General features: G+C 40.3%; 1 protein-coding gene across 1 annotated transcript in view; it reads left to right on the forward strand.

Annotated features, from left to right (window-relative positions):
* LRRIQ1 (leucine rich repeats and IQ motif containing 1) overlaps positions 1-664 on the forward strand; it is a 170,305-nt gene extending 169,641 nt beyond the window's left edge. Inside the window, exon 28 of the mRNA XM_050934131.1 lies at positions 511-664. The gene's annotated coding sequence lies outside the window, so the exon portion shown is untranslated. The remainder of the gene's footprint in view (positions 1-510) is intronic.
* The last annotated feature ends 7,704 nt before the right edge of the window (positions 665-8,368 follow it).

An 8,368-nucleotide genomic window follows, 5' to 3' on the forward strand; every position in this document is an offset into this window, starting at 1 on the left:
TTTGATCACTTAGGCACCAGTCAGTTCCCCTGGAAAAGGCTGATTGGGGAATACACTGCTAATTCGCTGATCAGGGTGGGAGGGCTGATTAACCGATTAACTGTGAGCTGAGGAGTATAAAGGAAGACACAGGAAGGAAGAGAGGGGAGAACCTGGGTTAGCTGATCCTAAGTATGCACTGAGATCTCAAGGAAGAGAGACTCTATTTGTCTCTGTCTGCCCCATACTATATTGGTGATGGGAATTATAAATAAATTCACACCAAATTTCTACTTACTTGACCAAATCTGAGAGGTTTCTGGGGCATCCAAGGGTGGGGATGGAGCACGCCACATTACACTGATTACCTTATTCAGGATTAATAGAAATGTATCAATAGAACTGTCTGTGGAGTAAGCTTCTATCCATCATAAACAAGAATATAAAATGCCCATAAGCAGTGTGTTATAGCATCCAGTTCTTTAGATGTGTGCACAAATTGGTACTTACCTGATCAAATACCTGTTTTAGATACTGAATGCAAATTTGAAGATCCAGGTGCACCACTAGATGCCACGTAGATGCCCAAATTTGAAAACTATGACTACCGTTATATTATCAAGGATGGCACCTCTGCAGGAACAACCTTCTTCCATCACTTAAACAACATGGTTTTCAATATGTGCAGCTGTACAGTCACTAAGTAGATGTCTGAGTATTTGTTTTATTTGTGTATCAGCCGAAGCAGAGGTCTGAATGTAACATTTAGCAATTCAGATTCATTATGTGATTTGACACACACGCATGGGTGTAGCAGGTGGCAATCTACAGCCCACTGCACAGAGAGCAGCTACAAATGAAGGGGATTTGTATTTCCAAATTCATGCATTGTAAAGGGGAACTGTACCTACTTTCCTCAGGGCAGCACTGCAAATTTTCAAAAGGTAAGACCCCTATCCAAGCATGAATAAAACGAGAACTGTTTATGCCAACTGATTTAGCATCATCATTTAAGGTGCATACTATGTGATGAGCAAAATGGTAGCTTTGTCTTAACTGCTCTACAACATAATCTGTAAGCAGGTATTCTGAAGTGAATTTTGTAGCAAACGTCTTTGTTATAGTATTATACTTATTCTGCTATTCCACAACTTAGCATTGTCATGGTGGTGTTTATATAGCATATCCACCCAAACCTCAAGTATGGACTATGCCAAGATATGCTGCACCCTTTCCTACATAATGTTGCAATGTCATTGACTATTATACATTGTATATCAGATTGCACAATTTGCTTTTTCAGAGAGCCCTATTATATGATCAGAACATCAAAGGGGCACTGGGCCTGGTAAAATATGGACAAAGAAGTCTGATCCAGCTCCTGTTAAAATTAATAAAAAGACTGTCATTGATTTCAATTGGATTTGTTTTTGTGCAAACATTTTATAGTGGAAGGTACACAACTTTGTAATGTCTGTTATTATGAATAATAAGTATGGATGTCTACAGATGGCAGCATATTTATGAGACATGACATCTTTTCCACTATCAATCAGGACCCTGTTCTTTACAACAATGGTTTTCAACCTGTAGTCCACAGACCCATGGGGTCCACAGACTATGTCTAAGATTTCCAAAAGGGTCTGCACCTCCATTTGAGGCTCATAAATGAAATAAAGATTGAGAACCATAGCTTTACAACACAGCGATGTCAGATGCTACTTCCTGTATACATTAGAAAATACTTCCTAGTTAGGAACATGGTCAGAATATTTTCAAGGAAAAATTTCCCCAGGAGCTAGTTCTATTTTCTGACATCAGAACAGGAATGTGTTGAATGAGGAAAAGCTGATATAGACTAACACTGACTCTGTAAACTGAAAACCCTTCTCCTCTCCCCATTAGTGGTTTAGCAAACCCACATCCACAAAAATCCAAGAGCATAGCCTGCTAGAAGTTCTACTGTCCATATAGTGCCCCAGCACTGTCAACAACAATCCACCAACATTTCTATCTAAGGCTTATTTTTCTTTGTACATCCTATAAATCAGGAAGAAAAAATTAATGGGAATATCCCCTTAAAAATTCCTCTGGTGAGTGTATAGAATACATTCTCAGAAACCTAAAAATGCAGTGATTCAAAATTATGTTGGTCATTTCAATCCCAGAAATATGCGTAGGGAGATTTGTTAAAATTTGTCATTTACCAAATCAATTTGAAAGACTTTTGAAATTTTTACATGTATTCTCCTCTGATCCAAACACTGAACTCGCTTTGCCTATCTAGCTTACAGCTACTTGATTTCCTTCAACACCATTGTATCTAAGCTCATAAAATGAGATTTTTTTTAACTACTTGTTTATTTAGAAAGTTTTAACAGGTTTATAGCTATTTGAATACTGATAATCAAAACATCCTCAAATGGAGAGACTCTATCCAAAATTGAACATTTTTACTCAGTTAGACTAAGATGTGTCAATGATGCTCAAATAATCTGTGCTTGAATGACCAAGTACCATAGTTATATGCCTCTTGTTCACTATACAGTCCATTCTAATTGCATAGTAGGCAGATATTAAACAGTAACCTTATTTTAACAAGAGACTATTCTTCAAAATGCTCTCTTCTTTTAACTGATCCCCATTTAACAAGGCGCTGTTGTATTTACAGAAAATATATTTTGGTTGATACAAAGAAAAAAATATTCTACAGCTTTCTTTTCATGGAAGGTTAGTGCTGCGTTTTACCTTAATGGAGCATCATAATTAATTTTTAACAGGCCTGTCCCTTAAAGGTGGATCTACTCTATGATGCTATAATTTTCTAAGATGCTCCCATAACTAGGATCCAGATCAGTCCACAGACACATAGGAGCATAACTACCATTTGATTGCCTACTGCACAAATTACAGGCACTGCAAAGAATGTAGCTGATTAACAGCCCTTTGATTTCAGTGTCACCGCATAGTAAGAGAGTCATGGAAATGAGTATTTATGGAGATACATTCTTTCCTTGATGAATGCCAAAGTTACCCCTATTAGCAGTAATGGAAGCCAGGTTGTACTGGAAGGTGATACCTTAAAGTGACATTGTGTAATGAGAAAAATCCTTACGAAAACTAGTTTTTATTGGACGTCCCCAATAATACAGAAAAGAACTGAACCATATTATGCATGATTAGGTTGCCAAATTTCCAATCTTAGATCAAAGTTGTTTGTACTAAACTGTACTAGCATAGAAGTCTTACACCAGCAATCTTTGTTGCTTGTTTTATTTTTTTACCTGCATAAGTGGAAAAAAACAGATTATCTAATTTTAATCTTTTTAAAGACTTGTGAAAAATATTATCCTGGCTTGGTATGGGAGTTATAAACCTAGTAAGACGAGGAACCAGATTCAGCACTGATTTACAGCCTCTGCTGGCCTAAAAATTGATAGTAGAACCCATGACACATAATTAACTAAAGTCTGTAGGATAGGTTAGATGAGACTGGGATACTCAAGGGAACTGGGCATTATTCCAGTCTAAAATAGAAAAGGAAAAATTGTCCCTTCTCACACAAAGTCAGAAAAAATGGCCTTTTTGTGCGAAATTTAGGAAAAAGGCTTTCAGCCCACCTGTAGATTAACACATCCCTTTATTCCAGCTCAAGGCTACTGACACTGTGCCTTATAGGTGTGGTCTTGTAGTAGTTCCTTGCCCTGTCCCCAACTGTCCTATCTACATGTTGTGCAGGGGGAAGTTGATCACAATTTGTAGAGGCTCTACCTACACCCTCTCCCCCCCAACTCATTCAGGTGACTTATGGTGGTGCAGAGGGCCATGTATATGCAGTGGGAGACTTTATAAATACAGAAGAGCTCCTGACATTTCAGCCAACCTTGCAACTGTCTTGGAATTGCAGGTAACTTAAACAGAGACACTATGTAATGGACCGTAATCCCTTGTTAGCCAAGCCTTTTTTATGGCGATTTGAAACTGACACGAGTAAAATTGTGAGGAGGAAGCACGTATGGGTTACCTGTGTAACAACATAGAAATAGATGCCTATTTATGGGCAAATGATTGGACAGGTACACTTTTTGATATTCTAACTAAATAATGTTAATAAGGCAGGTTAGCAAAATTCTGCCTGCCCCATGCTCCAACTGATTAAATTATTTGTGTTTTCTTGGGATTTGGGGCTGATTGGTTGTTTTGGAACAGGAGAATTTTCATTTGGTTTTCAGTATTTCCTTTAAGCATCAACATTTACTTTCCTGCACCCACATACTAAAGAAGGCCAATAACCACTGATCAGATAGTTGCCAAGTGTCCTGGTGGCTGAAATGCAGTGGTCTCTTCAATCTTTAGGGGGCAAGCAAGTACATTTTGTGCCGTAGCTGATATTTGACTGGGGTTGAACCTGAATACCTGTAAGACCCACAACGCAGTTAGCCCTCGTCCAGACTAACCCGCGGCATCGGCGGGTTAAAATCGATTGCTCGGGGATCGATATATCGCGTCTAGTCTGGACGCGGTGTATCGATCCCCGAGCGCGCTTACATCGATTCCGGAACTCCATCAATCCGAACGGAGTTCCGGAATCGACGCGGAGAGCCGCGGACATCGATGCCGCCCCGTCCAGACTGGTGAGTACCTCGATTTTAGAAATTCGACTTCAGCTACGTTATTCTCGTAGCTGAAGTTGCGTATCTAAAATCGATTTTAATTCCTAGTCTGGACGTGGCCACTTTACCAGCTCCTCTGGTATTTCTCTGTACAAACCAATTTTCGAGGGAAAGTTTTTGCTATGTAGCAAAGGCTTTGTTAAATAAGCAATAAGAAATAAAGACGGTAACGCCTGTATTTTTGTATCGGTGTTAATTGTCTACTGATTTGTGTCACGATTTTTAAGAGTATTAAAAAACAAGGTTGATTCAAATTGCTGTTAATGGAGATAAGCTATTTTCCGGCAGGATGACTGTAATAATACCTGTCATTTCAACAGGACAGGTGTTCTGCCATCATAATCATCTGCAAGAGATTAAAGAGGCTGCCCATTTGCAAAAACACAGGACTAAGGTGAATTCTTTCTCTGCCCCGTGTAATGAGTTCTTTGTATTTCACCTAATTTAATTCAGTTCCTCAGCAATTTTCTTTTAAAAACAATTTTCTTAATGTGGGAAACGAAGAATGCCTGCCGCAGAAAGCAAATACTATTAAGCAAGATGATGGAAGTGGAGGCAGTCCAGGAAAATTAAACAGGCTCAACTAAATAGTGATTTCTAAAGACTCCCCCCCCCCCATCGCAAATTGTTTCTTATTAAATTGGAACCTGTGTGAAGAACTGTACTGATGAAATTGAATGAACTTTTTGCCGCTTAGGCGATGTTAGTTCACAGAAGCGCGGTACAGCGGCTCCTTAAAGACCACAAAGGAATCTCTATTTTTAAAATGTCATAGTTAGAAACTGAGCGATCAGGTAGCTTCCCTTCTTTAAAAGTATAAATCTCATTCCTTATTTTGGGCCCATTCCCATTGACTTCCATTATTTTTTTGACTGAGAACAGACCCCTTAGGCAACAGTTGTTATGTGGGGATCCTACTCATGTTGATGTCGTTTTCATTAATACTCATTTGCTTTGTTTCTGTTGCAGACCGTGCATCTTAAAGGCCGGTTGAGTCCATTTAGTATATTGTATAGCGCGGCCCTGTGAGGTGATTAAAGTCAGTCTCTTGATCCTGACAGCGTTGGTGGTGTATTTGTATGTTCCTTATCTGGCGTTTCAGACCCCGAGTGGCTATCAAGAATGCGATCAGTCTGATTCTATCCTATGCCGAGATATAGATCTACAGAGCGGCCCTGTGATCAAAATACAAATCAAGGCGTCGAGATCCACCTTCCCTTGGTTATTTGATCGCACTAACGATTTGCTGCCACGCGTGGCTTATGTTTGAGCATAACGTATCCTACTTTGCGCTATTTTCCTGCCCCTGATAGGCAAATGCCTCGCCAAAGGGCTCAGGCACGTTCTGCCACAGTGGCAAGTGGAGGTAGGAGTTTTGTGTGGACAAGTTACCTGCACCCTCTTTGGATATTTTAGGCAATTTGTAATGCCCTGGGTTAGTTTTGATTGCACAATTTCGAAACAAAAAGGATACTGTCTCCAGCCTTGGACGGTGAGATGGGGCTTTATTTGCCAATATCAATATTTGCGTGGAAAGCTTAAAATATGTTGTTTTTCCAAGAGTTAGAGTTTAAAGGGAAAAGAAAAGCACCGTGGATGAAATATCAGCAGCACATCGGTTACCCACTAAGCCTTTTTTTTCGGGGGGGGGGGGGGTATTCACCTAGGTGCTCATGGTAAGAAAAGCCAGCGAGAAGCTTTAGTTAGCTGGGAATAAATGCTCCATTAAGCACTCAAAACGGCTCGAGAACTACAAAACGGTTCTCACCGAAGGGCAAAATAATGCTGAGACTCTCCAGATCCAAACCCGTAGAATAAAATCGCTTTGTGGCTTTCGGCCTGGGCGCTGCATGAGTAATGATGGAGCTGAATTACACATTTCTGAATCTGATCTAACATTTATGTTGCATGGCGAGAAGCAGCGGCCATTCAGCTGATCTAAGCTTGAAAACTAGCAGTCCCTGTCAATGTGGGTCTAAATCGACTCACTGTAGCCGTTTGTTAACGCAGGCTACATAAATAGCGACCTTTTTTTAGCCCTAGTGCGATCAGTAACCGACTTTCTTTAGCTTCGTGCTGCAAACCAAGAATTTCGACCTATATTTCATGTTGGTTTTTTTTAAATCGTGAGATGACAACTCAGCCCTACATCCACCCACACCAGCCTCCGCGATGCTTTCCGTGTCTTGGCGTCGCTGCAGTAATATAGCCGGTCTATATTTAGAATTGTCCTAATAGTAATCAAGAGGCCCGCACGGTAAGAGTGTATGACCATTACAGGGTCTTTTTAGGTGTGCGAAGTCTTGAATGTTTTAGAGTCCAAGTCGGGGCTAGGTTGATTCACTTTGGGGTGATTCTACATAGAGAGGTTTTTTTAAAATTTAATTTAGTTAGGAGCCTTCGAAAATTAAAACTCTCAATGAGCTCATTTTCAAAAAAATACACATCAGAAATTAATTCTGCTGGGAAAATGAGCAGCAAATGTTCAACTTTCATTTACTAGCGAGCTTGTTTAGTCATATTTGGGCCTCTTTTTCGTAATGTGACTATTTCTTTGATGTGGAAAACGGTATTTGTGTTTTTCTTTATATGTATCTCCTTGATTTATTAGACAGAATGGCACAGGGGGTCAGACCTCATTTCAAACAACGTTTTCAGCTGCTGCAGACGAGACCCACCTCAGCTATCTGTCCTCGAACTGGTTTATCGTTGTAAAGAGTGCCAATTGAATACGGTCCAGATGCGCCACCTCCTCTGGGGGCCCGATCCAACTCCCAGTGATGTGAACGGAACTCTTTTCTATTGACTGCAGACGGACAGTTAGAGCCAGCTTTAAAGTGGAGTACGGGACACGCTCGGGTCCTAGAAACCTGCATTCTTGAGTGGCTGGTCTCGTGACACCTATTGCGCAAATTTCAAACCCTTTACAGACTTGATAAAGAGCTAATATAACCTCCGGATAATAGGCTGATTGAAGTCTTGTTGGGTTTGTTTTTGCAACACACGTGAGTAGGCTTCGTTATGGTTAAACTAGATCCAGTTAAGAGCTCAGTCTGCTTTTGTGGAGCATCTCTGTTGAGATTCCCTGTTGAGCTAAGATTAAATCCATACCACACATTACACTGTCTCAGACCACTTTGTTTTCAGCGGAACGTTAGGTGATTCAAGAACAGGCATTACCTACTCCAAATGGAAATTCCTCAAAGCTGGCGTAGCTTTGGAAACAATTTTGATGTTTCCTGCATGGGGAAAGCAAACGTTTAAGTTCCCTATATGTGCTGTATTTTTCCTGAACATCTACTTGACGCAAATTAAACTGACAGGGATTTTCTTCTTTTTATCTGTGCAGGTGTCATGAAAGAAATCTGCTAAACCACTAAGGTATTGTCAAAGCATCAAACGGCAGATACCGCAGCGTTACTGCTGTTTCGCCCTTGGCTGGGTTGTAGGTACGAACGGAAAGTGCCTGATCCTGCATTCCTTGGGTTTGGGCTGTGGGATCGGGACCGGCGCAACTAGTAAATGATCCGTTTGTTTTAACTTACTGCAGATAGAGGTGAAAGGGATTTCTTAGAGCCAGTCAGTCTTTTTCTTCTGCCAGCACGGGATTAAATATTAAAATATCAGTAAAAATGTGATGTATTGGTACTTTCTAACTAAGCCTACAGAGCCCAGATAGTAGTACCATTTCTGAAACTATTTTTGATGCAACATTT

Source organism: Gopherus flavomarginatus, chromosome 1, assembly GCF_025201925.1.
Source record: "Gopherus flavomarginatus isolate rGopFla2 chromosome 1, rGopFla2.mat.asm, whole genome shotgun sequence".
Classification (NCBI taxonomy): domain Eukaryota; kingdom Metazoa; phylum Chordata; order Testudines; family Testudinidae; genus Gopherus; species Gopherus flavomarginatus.